This window comes from Macaca mulatta, chromosome 7 (genome assembly GCF_049350105.2).
Source record: "Macaca mulatta isolate MMU2019108-1 chromosome 7, T2T-MMU8v2.0, whole genome shotgun sequence".
In the NCBI taxonomy this organism is placed as follows: Eukaryota; Metazoa; Chordata; class Mammalia; order Primates; family Cercopithecidae; genus Macaca; species Macaca mulatta.
Window position 1 is genome coordinate 134,440,883 of NC_133412.1, and position 12,937 is coordinate 134,453,819.

Here is a 12,937-nt window from a genome sequence, read left to right on the forward strand (position 1 = left end):
ATTCTTTCCCGACTCCACCGCAGTGTATGGTGGAGGCAGCAGGGAAACCATCCAGTCAGTCATTCATAGGTGTTTATTAAGTACCTACCTTGTGTCCGAGCCTGTTCTAGGTGTTACAGATAGGGCAGAGAACGCAAGACCCAGCATCTCGGCTTTCCAGCACTGCTGCCCTAGCACAGGGAGGTGGATAACAAGCCAGCAAACGCACAATGAAGAAAATGACAAATGCTGGGTAGTACCAAGTGGAGCATCAAAGCAGGATGACATGATTCAGTGTGACAAGGTGGCTGCTTTACCTGGAGTGGTCACTGTCTGCAAAGGACAGGTGATGCACTGTGCAGCAGCTCTGCGACAATTTGGCTGAGGCCTGACTGACAAGAAGCACACAGCCCTGTGGAGATTAGAGAAAGAGCATTCCAAGCAGAGGCAACAAAGGCCCTGTGGTGGGAACAAGCTTGGCGGGTGGAAAAACCATGGAGGGTGGTAGAAAGAGGGTTGGCTTGGTGTCAGCAAGCTCGGGGCATTGTCCTAGATCTGTCACTTCCTAGGAGTGTGAATGATAAGCAAGTCCCTTCATCTCTGATGGTTAGTTTTCTCTTCTGGAAAATGGTGCTAATGTTTGCTACCTCATAGGCTTGGTGTGAAGATTAGATTAACTACATTAAACATGCCCAGCACAAGATAGGCACTGGAGAAATGCTAGCTTTGGTTGCTTTTTAAATTAATTAATTTAATTTTTTTTTTTAGAGACGGGCTCGCCATGTTACCCAGGCTGGTCTTGAACTCCTGGGCTCAGACTATCCTGCTTCAGCCTCCCAAAATGCTGGGATTATAGGCAAGAGCCACCACTCCTAGCCTGGTTTCTTTTTTTATTTTAATCCTTAACAAAATTATTTATTTATTTATTTTCTCTAATCTTGGTAGGCGAAGCTTTGGTTGCTTTTAATTTCCTGAGGAAATGAATATTTTGACAAGGGCCTTCTGAAAAGAATCGTACTGGTTTAGGAAAGACACCCGCAGGGTTGCCTGTTAGAAAACGGGGTGGTGTTTGTTCTCACTTATAGGTGGGAACTGAACAATGAGATCACTTGGACTCGGGAAGGGGAACATCACACACCGGGGCCTATCATGGGGAGGAGGGAGGGGGGAGGGATTGCATTGGGAGTTATACCTGATGTAAATGACGAGTTGATGGTTGCAGCACACCAACATGGCACAAGTATACATATATAGCAAACCTGCACGTTATGCACATGTACCCTAGAACTTAAAGTATAATAAAAAAAAAAAAGAAAGAAACAATAACAAGAAATTGAAAAAAAAAAAAAAAAAGAAAACGGGGTGGTGGTGTGAAAGTTTCTTAGGGGTGGGATAGGGTATAGTCTTGTTGGTGCCCTCCAATGACATCACAGAAGCATCTGGTTATCTCTACTGCCTTCAGTAACATGTTTTCTAAAGAGAGGATGGGGAAAGGAAACCAAGACTCTGAAGTTTTTTCCAGATTTTTCAGTTTCTGAAACGTGTATTCGTTTTCTATGGACTCGTAAATATGAATGGAAAGTTTCAATAATTTAGATGGACAGGATAATTGCATTGTAGTGATATAACTGATAGGGCCCCAAATTGTTTTTATTTGTTACAAAACTGTACATTTATGGCTGAGAATTAATAAACATACTAACAGTAATCATAAAGGAAATAAAACCTCAGCCATTGCAAAAAAAAAAAAAAAGGCAACCCCCCAAAAACTAGATATAATTGATTCTTGCTTACTTCTGAAAGCTCATTTACTTTTTTGATTGTAATTTTGTGGATTAACTCTGGATAATTTTGCCTAGTTTGAATAGTTTTAGATAATGCCTATTTTGGCATCTCCCTGATCAACATTTATTTGGTCTGTGTTTAAAGAAGACGCATTAACATTTGCCTACGTCACATGAATTAGGATGTAAAATCTATAATTATGGACTAATAATACACAAATACAGGCTCTGAGTAATATTTATTGGACAACTACCGTAATTATCAGTGCATCATAGTGTGATGGTTGGGTGTCAGCCAGATTGGGGTTCAGCTATTCATTCTGCCTCTTATTAGCAGGGATAATTTAACTCCTGCAAGCCTGTTTTCTCATCTGCAATACAGTACCTGCCTCACAGGGTTTCATCGGAACACAGTGAGGACTTATGTAAACCATCTACATAGGGCATGACATATACCACCACAGAAAAATGATTGTCAGTGTCACCATCATCACCACCACTCTATCCTCAGCACTTCAATGTGAAGTGATGGACCCAACCCTTTTCTGAAGTTACCTTTGAAAGCAGTAATACATTTATTTACATAGAATTTAAGAGAAGGGATTTTTGAGTGCCACTTCCTCACTGGTTTTGCTTTTTATGTAGGATTCTGGAATGTAAATCAGTAGGAGCTTTCTAGTTCCTGGTGGAACAGAAGAGGGCTTCCTTATCCTGGAATCACAGGGATTGGGGGTAAATTCTGTACATAGGTCCTCTTTGAAAGATCTTGCAAGGAATATGGGAAAATGAAGCTGGAATTATTGTAGTTACAATGTTGGCCAAAGTTGGTTCATGGAAAACCTTGAAATTAAGTCTGTTGGTTTGCTTATTCAATATTGGACAGCAGAGGGTCTGAGTTAGTGAGAACCAACAAACCAGAAATAATTCAAGTTGCAATATTTAGCTGCAAAGGACAGAAAGAGGCCTTTGAAAAGATGAAGTGAGTGCTTTTATTGTTGTAATTAAGGTAAATAATGGTAAACAGGCTCTTTCAATTGGCATTAAAATATATTTTCCTTGATTAGTTTGAATATCCAATACAAGTTGGTGGATGTGAATTGTTCTGTCATGCTTTCAAGGAGGAAAACTGCAGTTTTAAAAGTGCGTCATTCGGGGCGGGTGTGGTGGCTCATGCCTGTAATTCCAGCACTATGGGAAGCTGAGGTGGGAGGATTGCTTGAGGCCTGGAGTTCGAGACCAACCTAGCCAGCATGGTGAAACCCTGTCTACTAAAAATACAAAAATTAGCTGGACTTGGTGGTACGCACCTGTAATTCCAGCTACTTGGGAGGTTGAGGCATGGGAATTGCTCGAACCCAGGAGGCGAGGCGGAGGTTGCAGTGAGTCGAGATCGTGGACTCCAGCCTGGGTTATGGAGTGACAATCTGTCTCAAAAAAAAACAAAAAAGAAGTGCATTATTTGAATATGGATTTATAGATGTGATCAAGGACACCAACAATTTTTTTTTTTTTTTTTAAAGACAGAGTCTCACTGTGTCCCCCAGGCTGGAATGTAGTGGCATGAACATGATTCACTGCAGTCTCAACCTCCTGGGCTCAAGTGATCCTCCTGCCTCAGTCTCCTGAGTAACTGCCACTAAGCTCGGCTAATTTTTTAATGTAGAGACAGAGTCTTGCCATGTTGCTCAGGCTGAACATTTGATTTGGCCTGCAGAAAATATGAAGTACTTTTTTTCCTATGTGGACTCAATTAAACATTTTATTTTACAGAGGTAGGATCTTACTCTGTTGCCCAGTCTGGAGTACAGTGGTACAATCTTAACTCACTGTAACCTCGACCTCCTGGGCTCAAGTGATCCTCTTGCCTCAGCCACCTGAGTAGCTAGGACTACAGTTGTGCACCACTGTGGTTGGCTAATTAGAAAACTTTTTTTCTTGTAGAGATGGGGTCTCACTGTGTTGCCCAGGCTGCTCTCTAATTCCTGGCTTCTAGTGATGCGACCCTCCAGGCCTTCCAAAGTGCTGGGATTACAGGCATGAGCCACCGTGCCCCACCTGGGGACTCATTTTGAAGGTGATCATTTCTACTTTTATTTGTTTACTGGACACTTGTTCTGGAACGTAGATCTTTCACAGTTGATTTTAAGTTAAAGGTTTCTGAACTGTATATATACGATATTTCAGAACAAAAGTTTCCTTTGCTTCATAGTACGGCACAACAGTGTTTGCATTTGATGTTTAGCATAGCCTTGGTTTTGGTCGTTCAGAAGCCTTTGTTAGCTCTTTGGCTGTGCCAAGAATATATTGTTTTTGAGTCTCCTTGCTGGGCCTCCTCGCCTTCTTGTCATGCACATCCTGTACCTGGGTTGTGGTTGTATTGATTTGCTGGGGCGCTGCTGTTGCAAATGTCTGGAGTGAATGAGAATGTGTTTGTGGGTGTCTGCCCTCACCTTGGCCACTGACCTGCTTTCAACCCTGAAGTACTGCCATCTGCATGAACATTAGGGACCCCCAACCTCCTCCCACCACCTGGTAAAGTGCCCTGCACATGCTTGGGATTCAGGAAATGTTTGTAGAAAGAAAAAAATCCTTATCATTCCTTATTCTCTGTCTTGAGTCTGAATCAGAATTCAAACACTTTTGCTAAAAGGTTTTCCCTTGAAAAATTCGTATTTCAGATATAGATATTAATACTTTTTTTGGTGTGTGTGAGTTTAAGAGCAGCCTCAGGAGTAGTTTAGAGAGAATGAATATACCAGTACGGTTTTTATTCCCTTGAAGACTTAAATAAGTATTAAAGGTGTGTGAAAAGATTAGCTGAATCCCAGGTTCCTCAAACAAAATGTTAAGTTTTGTTTGGGTGATAAGAGATGGATTTCAAAATAGGAAAAAGCGAGAGACTGAAACCATCATCCAGCACACACTATGTCAGGAATGTATTAATGAAAGCCTGCCCTTGATAAGAACAGGACACCGACAGGGGGCATAAACAAGATCTAGGTGCAACTGTGACCTTGAAGTGACCTTGAGTTTAAGTCGCCATTTAAACTCATTTTCCTCAAACTGTCATTTTCTGACAAAATAAGTGGCTCCTGAAGTTGCCTCATTAGAACTTCAGTATGCATTTTTCTCTCTAAACTGTTTCTGATGGGTGTTGACTCCCTCTGTTGTCATTTGGTCCTGTAGGACCAAACTTGTGTATGTAGAATTTTATTTTAAAATAGGAAAAATCATGATTCTGAAAAATTGTGCCTGTCAAGATATTAAATGAGTGTTCCCATTAATATTATTGCCATTAATATTTTGAAGTCAAATTACATAGTGACAGCTCTCTGCCTGAAGGATACTTAACATTAAAAGGAAGAAACTGAGAATTGGAAGAAATGCTAATGAGGCCTCCCCACCACTCTCCTTTTTAAGCCCCTCACCCACCTCCTACTCCTCCATCCGCTAGACTTAAGTAGGTCCCCTTACTTTTCTTCTGCTTGGGCCATTGTATAGAAAGGTCTGAGTCTTGGGATGAGCTGACCTCCTGTTCAGGCTTAGCCCTCCACCTGCTCTGCCTGGGTCCCCTCTGTGTTCTCCCTGGGCCAGGCCTTCCCTTCTGTGTTTTCATCCTCTCGTGTCCTCCTGACGCCTTCATTTAATTTTAACTTTTTTTTTTTTTTTTAAATTAAAGTTAGGGTTGCAGTGAACTGAGATTGAGCCACTGTACTGCACTCCAGCCTGGGTCTCACTCTGTCATCCAGGCCGGAGTGCAGTGGCGCAATCTCAGCTCACTGCCACCTTAACTCCTAGGCGCTAGCCATCCTCTTACCTCAGCCTCCTGTGTAGCTGGGATTACAGGCATGCGCCACCATGCCCCAGCTAATTTTAAAATTTTTCGTAGAGACGGGGTCCACTAGCTTGCCCGGGCTGGTCTCCAACTGTGGGGCTCAAGCGATCCTCTTGCCTTGGCCTCCCAAAGCGCTGGGATTACAGGCGTGAGCCACAGTGCCTGGCAAAACCTTCATTTTAAAAACATACCCAAATCTCTCTTGAGAACTCAGCCTCTCAGTCCCTGTTGGCCTTTTCCACTTTCCTTTTGAGGTGGGGCACAGTGTTTTTCTTTCCCTTCTCAGCCTTTTCCCGACAGCTGTCTGCAAATGCCCTTCCCGGCCCTGTTGGTGGTTCTTCCCGGTGCCCGTCCCCAGGAGACTGCGCTAGCAAAGCCCAGGAGTGGCAGTGTAGTCAGGTCAGTTCTTTGTCTTGTTGGCTGCTACCTTATCCTTCAGATTCATTGCTCCCCGTTTCTGTGTTTTTCCAATGCTTACTGAGGTGTTTTTAAGTTTTTTTTTTTTTTTTATCTCTTTCCTCATGCCTCGACCTCCCTAAATATGGGTGTTCCACTGGTGTTCCCAGGGTGGGGGGGTGGAGGTGTGGGGTGGGCCGGTGGGGCGGGTGGGAGGTGGTTTGTCTTTACTTTGTTTTCTTTGTCACGGTACATGGTCTTGTCAACTTTTAAGTCTCTACAATATTGCCCATATGCCAAGGACTTCCAAAGCTCTGTCTCCTGTCTTCCCCCCTGAGCCCAATTACTGCTTCTGGAACTGGGGCAGGCTTAGGACAAACTACTTTATACTCCGTCGTCTTTAATCTTCACAGTAGTCTGAGAGAGAGGAGGAGCACTGTAGCACCTGCATTTCCCACCCGAGGAAACTGTGGCTTAGACTGGCCCATTATCAGGTCCAAGGTCCCATGTCTGATATGCTTGCCGGACAGACCTGCTTGGACTAAAGGATTTTAGGCATCTCCTAGTCAACATGTCCACAATTAAATATCCCATTTTTCCCCCTGACCTGCTCCTCCTCCCATTTTCCCGGTCAGAACTGGCCTCACCATTGTTCAGTCACCTGGCCACCATTCTAGACTTTTCTTTCTCCTTCACCTCTTTGCCCACCTCAGTTGATTGCCAAATCATGCCAGATTGGCTTGGTAAATACTTCCTGAGTCAATTTCTTCTTTTCCCCCAATTACCACACTTGTTTATATCGTACATGTGGATTATTGTGATGGCCTTGGAACTGGTTTCCGTGAATCTAGTTGTATTCACTCAAATCCATCCTCTACAAACTGCCTGGATGAGCTGTCTAAAACTCAGCCCTAACCTCCCTCCTGCCAGAAGTCGTTTAAAGGCTTCCTGTGCCCTATAAAGTTCAGGCTCCTGGGGAGGGTTCCCAATTGGCTGGCCCTTGCCTGCCTTCCCCATTCCATTTTCCAACTCTCCTTGCCTCCCAGTTTCTGAGCTAAGTACTAATGGACAGACTAGGTTTTCTTGCCTCTGCTCATGTCTAATTCCCCTTATTTACAATAAATATTGAAGGAGGACGGAAGGTATTCCTTTGTAATTTGTACAGAAGGACTTGTATTACATTAGAAAAGATAGGGGTGAAGAAGTTACATAGAAAAAATACGTCACTCTCCGTGTAACTACAAAGACATCCATAAACAGGCCTGAGCATGCCACATGTGCATGTCAGCACACCCTTCCATGTTTCACTTCACAGCATTCACCGAGCACCTGCTGTGGCCAGAGACCACCGTAGATGCTGGGGGTGAAAAGCTCAAGGAGCTCTCCCTGTAGTGAGGGAGACAGCAGAAACCCACAATTTCATCACTGGATAGTTGAGTTTAGGAATGGAAATGGGTACCGGATAGTAGGGGATTGTGAACCTGAGTATTCAGGGAGAACTTCTTGGAGGAGGTGATGCACAAGTTCAGTCTTCAGGGAAAGTCAGTAGTAACCAGGTTGAAGATAGTATAAATTCCTTTTCTCCTTTTTCCTCTTTCAGATTTGTATTTTTCCCATGGAATTTTACCTGTTTTACACTGGACTAACAATGCTCAAGTGCTTTTTAAAAGCAAACTGTGCCTGGTTTATCCCATTGGTAGAAACTTTTTTCATGAGGTTAGAGGCTTTGTCTTGGTTCGCGTTGTATTGCCAGTGCATGGCCCCTGGTAGTTGCTGAGTAATGTTGGTTGAATTGGATGCCTTGAGGTGAGGCATGAGAAAGGGTTCTCTTCCTCCCCCTGAAGGTGGCAAAGATAGGTGTGACAGTTGAGACTTGCATGGGGCTGACCTTGTGAGGTCCTAAGCCTGGTGACCTGCCTCTGCAGTGTAACTGGGCTGTCTCATGGAAAGGGCAGGGCCTTTTCTAGATGGCCAACTCTGTGTTCTGAACAGGAGTGCCAAACTCATTTGGAGGGGAAGGGAGTGCCCTTTTAAAGCCTCAACTACTAATTTAATTCAAGCAGAAGGATGGTGAAGGTGGAGCTAATTCATTTATTAGCATATAATATGATCAACCTAACTCATATAAATGTAGATTATCTTGGTTTGTCTTTTCCTGGCAGCAGAAAAGGCTTGGAGAGCTGCCCTGGATTGTGAGTTAGTCAGTGAGCAGCTGCTTAAAGATCTGAAAAATCCTAGAATATGTCATCTCTGTAGGCTTTATCCTTCAATTAATTATGGATTTTTATCTCCATATATGTGAAGTCAATGATTGACTTGGTTCAGACTCTGTATTGTTGGCTCAAACCTGCCATTCCATTGGGCTTCATCACTATGTTCTATGGGTGTGAAGCCTTTGTTTTTTCAGAGACCCATTTTCACCAGCGGGTTTGCACTGTAAGTGTTTCCACAGGAACTCTGCCCTTTGCCAGTGTCACTGTTGTGGCTGTGCAGCAGAACCCACAGGGCGGAGGTGTTTCAGCCCTCATTGAAATGCAACAGATCTTAACATCTCTTGCTGCAAATTTTCCAGTGTGTTCTGGTCTACCTTGGTATCTTAAAACCAGGCTCACTAACTACCACATGAGAAATGACAGTGGGGTGTCTTAAATGATCTGTTGAAGACCAGCATCCAAAAAGATTGCCCTTAGTGTTTCTCTCTACCAGCTAACATTAGACAGTGCCATGTAGAAGCTTCTCTTAGGGTTTGAGAACTGTGTCACCTCATTCTCAAGATAGCCAAGGAAGGGTCACCTCTGGAGAAGGCAGTTCTGTCTCTTTCAGTTTCTCCATGGATCAGATATTTTTCTGAAGGAGGTGGTTTTACTGATTCCTCTCGCACAGACTTCTTGCCTTTACTTTTATCTGACTGCTGACAGGGTGGGCTGGAATATAATCGCCGCTTAACTGAACTTGACTTTCAAGGCCCAATTGGCATTTCCAGTATAGCAGTTGCCTGAGTCATCTCGTTTTGGAACTGATAAATCAAAGGACTGGCTTGGAGGCTAGTGTCCTGTCTGGAGAAGGGACTTAATGTAACTTCAGTTAGGAAATTAATGAATCTGAAATAGTTGTAACCCAAGGAAGAGATTTTCCAAAAGAATATCCCTTTAGAGAAATAATGACCAGTTCCCTAAAAAAAAAAGACACTAGACTGGATAGAAAAGACTTACATGTTGACTGATTTCTCTTATGGAACTATAAAAGGATTGGTCTCTAAGGAAATGAGGGTCTTCAATTTCATTGGTGATATTTCCATTTGTTCTGGAGCTGTGATAGAACCAGGACTGGAGAGTGCAGGGCACGATGACAGATTTTTTTATGTAGCACTTTTAAACAGAAAATATATATATATATATCTAATGTGCCGATGTAAGACCTGGCCTTTTTGTAATCAAGTAATATTTTGAGTAATAATTCATTGCACAACAGCCCGTGACACACTGTGAAAGAGTAAAATTCGCTTAACAATTTTAAGTACAAAGACATTTCAGAAGAGTTTTGTCTATAACTTTGTTAGACTGAAATGAGTGGAATTACATTTGGCACCAGGAAATGGATCTGGATTATTTAGAACAAATGTTTTCCAGGTTTGAATCTTCTATGTGGAAGTACAGCCAGACATCTTAGCCTTTTCCCTGGTCCATGATCCTGACAGTTCTTAAGCTCTGTGCCTCCAGAATTTCATGTTTATGCTGCACAGGGCCTGTATTTTGTAATGGTGGCTCTTTTGGATGATGACTTCCTTGATGGTGAAACTTCCAGTAATCCCCCTCATCATACTGAAATGATATCAGTATATCATCAGAACACCATGGAGCTTGTCATTTGAGGGACACAGCTTGCTTGTGTGCTTGGGAAAGAAGAGGTTTAGCATGGTTTCAGGTCAGTGATGAGCCCAGTGATCTCTGCCAGTTCCCTTAGCTCTGAGAATTCTGATGTCATGCACTTAACTAAGCTGCCAGAGTTGCTGCTTCATGACACTGGATGCATAACAAGAAAGGAAAATAAATGTAAAACGCCTAGCACCACCGAGGAAGTAGGGTTAGACAGTGACTGGCATTTCCCAGCCACACTAGTACAGAAGTGTCCTGTGGTATGAAGGGAGGCAGGCTGTGGGGGGAGTCCATTGTATGCCAGGTATTTCCATGAAAATAAGCTGTTGAGTGCCAGGTGTGGCAGCTGCAAACAGGGATTTGGGGGGCAAAACTTAATCTTTTTCTTGTGATTTTTAGGCACTTGAATGAAGTGCCTCATGTATCTCAGTAACTTATTTGAGAGGAAAAGAGCCACAAGCAAGGCAGTGGAAAGTGCTGGATGGTTGCCTTGTGACCAGACCTGTTCTTTTCAGGCCTCTGGAGCCAGCTGTGGAATGATCAGTCCAGCAGCTGCAGGTACGCCTTGGGTGGCACTTGGGTCTGTAGTCAGCAGGGTTGCCTGTGACTGAGAGTGGCAGAGTGGTCCCTTGCACTGATGAATCCTGACCCTGCCGATCTTTGCTTGGGTGATGGCTGTTTGTGTGCTATTTCTAGAAGTTCCTCCCAACGCTTGCCTATGTGACCTGTTTTCACCAGATCCAGATTGCTAGCCCCTTAAAGCTCGAAGAACCTTAAAGTTCATCTGAAACAAAAGATTTATTTATTTTTAACCCAGTGGCCACTGTGAACCCGCCAGTTGATTGATTGAGGCTGGTCTTGAGCGTGCCCTGCTTCACATGCTAGTTTTCCACTTTCCACTTTGGGAGAATGACCTTATCATTAGGCCGGCCAAGAAGGCTTCTTTCTGTTCCTGTCACAGTACTAGGCTGTATACTCATTCAGCCTCAGTTCCCTTTTCTGGTATATTTCTTAACAAATTATTTCCCTCTTTCCACTATTTTTAGGGGTAACAGGTCTAAGATATTTACATATAAATGGCTCTTCTTTCTCAAACCCTTTTCTAGCAAGCACTTTCTGGGAGGACAGTGTCGTACCAGGATCTTCTGTCACTGTGGTCCCTTTGAGGCTAGAAAGAGCAGATTGTCGTGAAGTCTTTTGTCATCATCTTCATGTTTATAAACGTACTTAGTTTTCCAGACTATGTAGGTTTTAGATTTCAAGTGAAAAGAGAATACATTGTTATGCAGCAATAGAAAACAAAACAGCTACAACAAAATTGTATTTTTTCTCCATCCAGAGGCTTTAACTTTCAATATCTGTATATGGAGACCAGGCTGACAGCCACAGCAGTAATTTCATGGTGGCTGAAATAGCTGTGAACTGTGCATTAACTTGTTCCTTCTCTCTTAAATTCTGCTGCAGTGTTGGAGCAGGGAAGGCGAGCAGAGGAGTGATGAATAGAGTAGCAGGTGGGATAATGTACAATAATAGGAGATACACAATAAGGATTAATTAGGTGTCAGGCTAAGTACTTCATGTGCATTAACTAATCCTCAGAATACCTTCAAGATATTCATATTCTTTTATTATCTTCCTCTTTGTGAGGCAACTGAGGCTCAGAGAGGTTAAGATACTTGCCCCAAATAAGTGGTGAAGGCTGGGCATGGTGGCCCAGCACTTTGGGAGGCCAAGACAGGAGGATTGCTTGAGCCCAGGAGTTTGAGACCAGCCTGGACAACACAGCAAGACCCCACCTCTTTTTTTAAAAAAGTTGTGGAGCTAGAGTTTGAGCACCTGCATGGAACCACGAGGCTGCATTACACCTGCCTCAGGTGGTTGATATGAGGAAAAATAATAATTTTTCAGATGGACTCTGGGTATTTGCCTTTTAAGGCTATATGCCTTTTAATTCTGATGTCAAGTGGTAGAGAAATGATTAAAGGTTTGAGAGTTGATAGGGCCCTGGATAGCAGGGACACTTTACATGTGTTGCGTGTGCGTCTGCAGCAGATGACAACTCCCCAAACGGACATGCCTCCCTTGTTCAAGAAAGCTTATCAGGGTGGCACCAATTTTTTTTTTAGCAATTTAATGAATGAGGTATCAAATTATCACATAATGCAAATTTGATTGATCTTCTTTGGGATATGTCTCCCCTTAAACATCGTGCTGGCTACATTATCCATTTCTATAATACCTTTGATTTTATCCTCTCTACTCCTGACAGTGAACTCCTAGGTAAACTCACAACTGAATTTATCAGCACAAGCATGCTGCATTGTGTTGTACATTCAGCAAACAGTGACTTGAGATAGTGTGTCATTTCCCAGTTCTTAAGACTGTGGCCTACACCAATGGCCTTATTTTTCCCTTTTGATTTTTTTCAAAATTAACTGTTATTTTGCCAATAATTTTAACATTTTATTGGAGCAATTATTACATGTCTGGGGTTATGCAACACATGGGATGTGCAGAAATAAAAAGATAGTTTCCCTGCCCTCAAGGAGCTTGTCTTATAGGGGAAACAAATACATAAACATTTCTAGGGCACAGAGATTTTCATGTATGTGTGTACTATGGTGTTAATGCAGAATTCTGTAAAGGAATAAAGCTTTCATGACCAAAGCAAGCATGAGCAAATGTTTCACATCTTTCTGCCTGTGTTTTGCGAGCCCATTCTGTTTAATGTGGGCTTGGTTTAAAGTCGACCTGCAGTCCTGGACTTCAACCAAGCAGCCATTATAGTAATGAACATTTAAATGAGTTATTTTTCCAAAGCATTATAGTTTTTCACATCCATCTTTTCATTCCCGCATTAGCTAATGATGTTGATGTCCTTATAAGCATTGTTTAGGAATGGCTTAGGAATTTTACCGTGTGTTTACTTTGGCTTGTCTGCTGCCCCTTGCTTTGTAATCTGTTCACCGGTGATTCAGTTGTTTCTTTGAGTCCCTTTGAAGTTGCATGTTGACGGGTGGGGACTAGTGGGGAAAGAAATCCAGAATAGATACTCCTAAAGCTATGAA

At 42.8% G+C, this 12,937-nt stretch overlaps 1 protein-coding gene across 8 annotated transcripts in view; it reads left to right on the top strand.

Annotated features, from left to right (window-relative positions):
• The window catches only part of PRKCH (protein kinase C eta), a 233,293-nt gene that overhangs the window by 12,157 nt on the left and 208,199 nt on the right, over positions 1–12,937 (top strand). The window contains exon 1 of one of the 8 annotated variants that reach the window (XM_077941102.1): positions 5,890–5,997. The exons of the other annotated variants lie outside the window; for them this stretch is intronic. The gene's annotated coding sequence lies outside the window, so the exon portion shown is untranslated. Of the gene's footprint in view, positions 1–5,889; positions 5,998–12,937 lie in introns of those variants that run through there. 8 annotated transcript variants of the gene reach the window in all.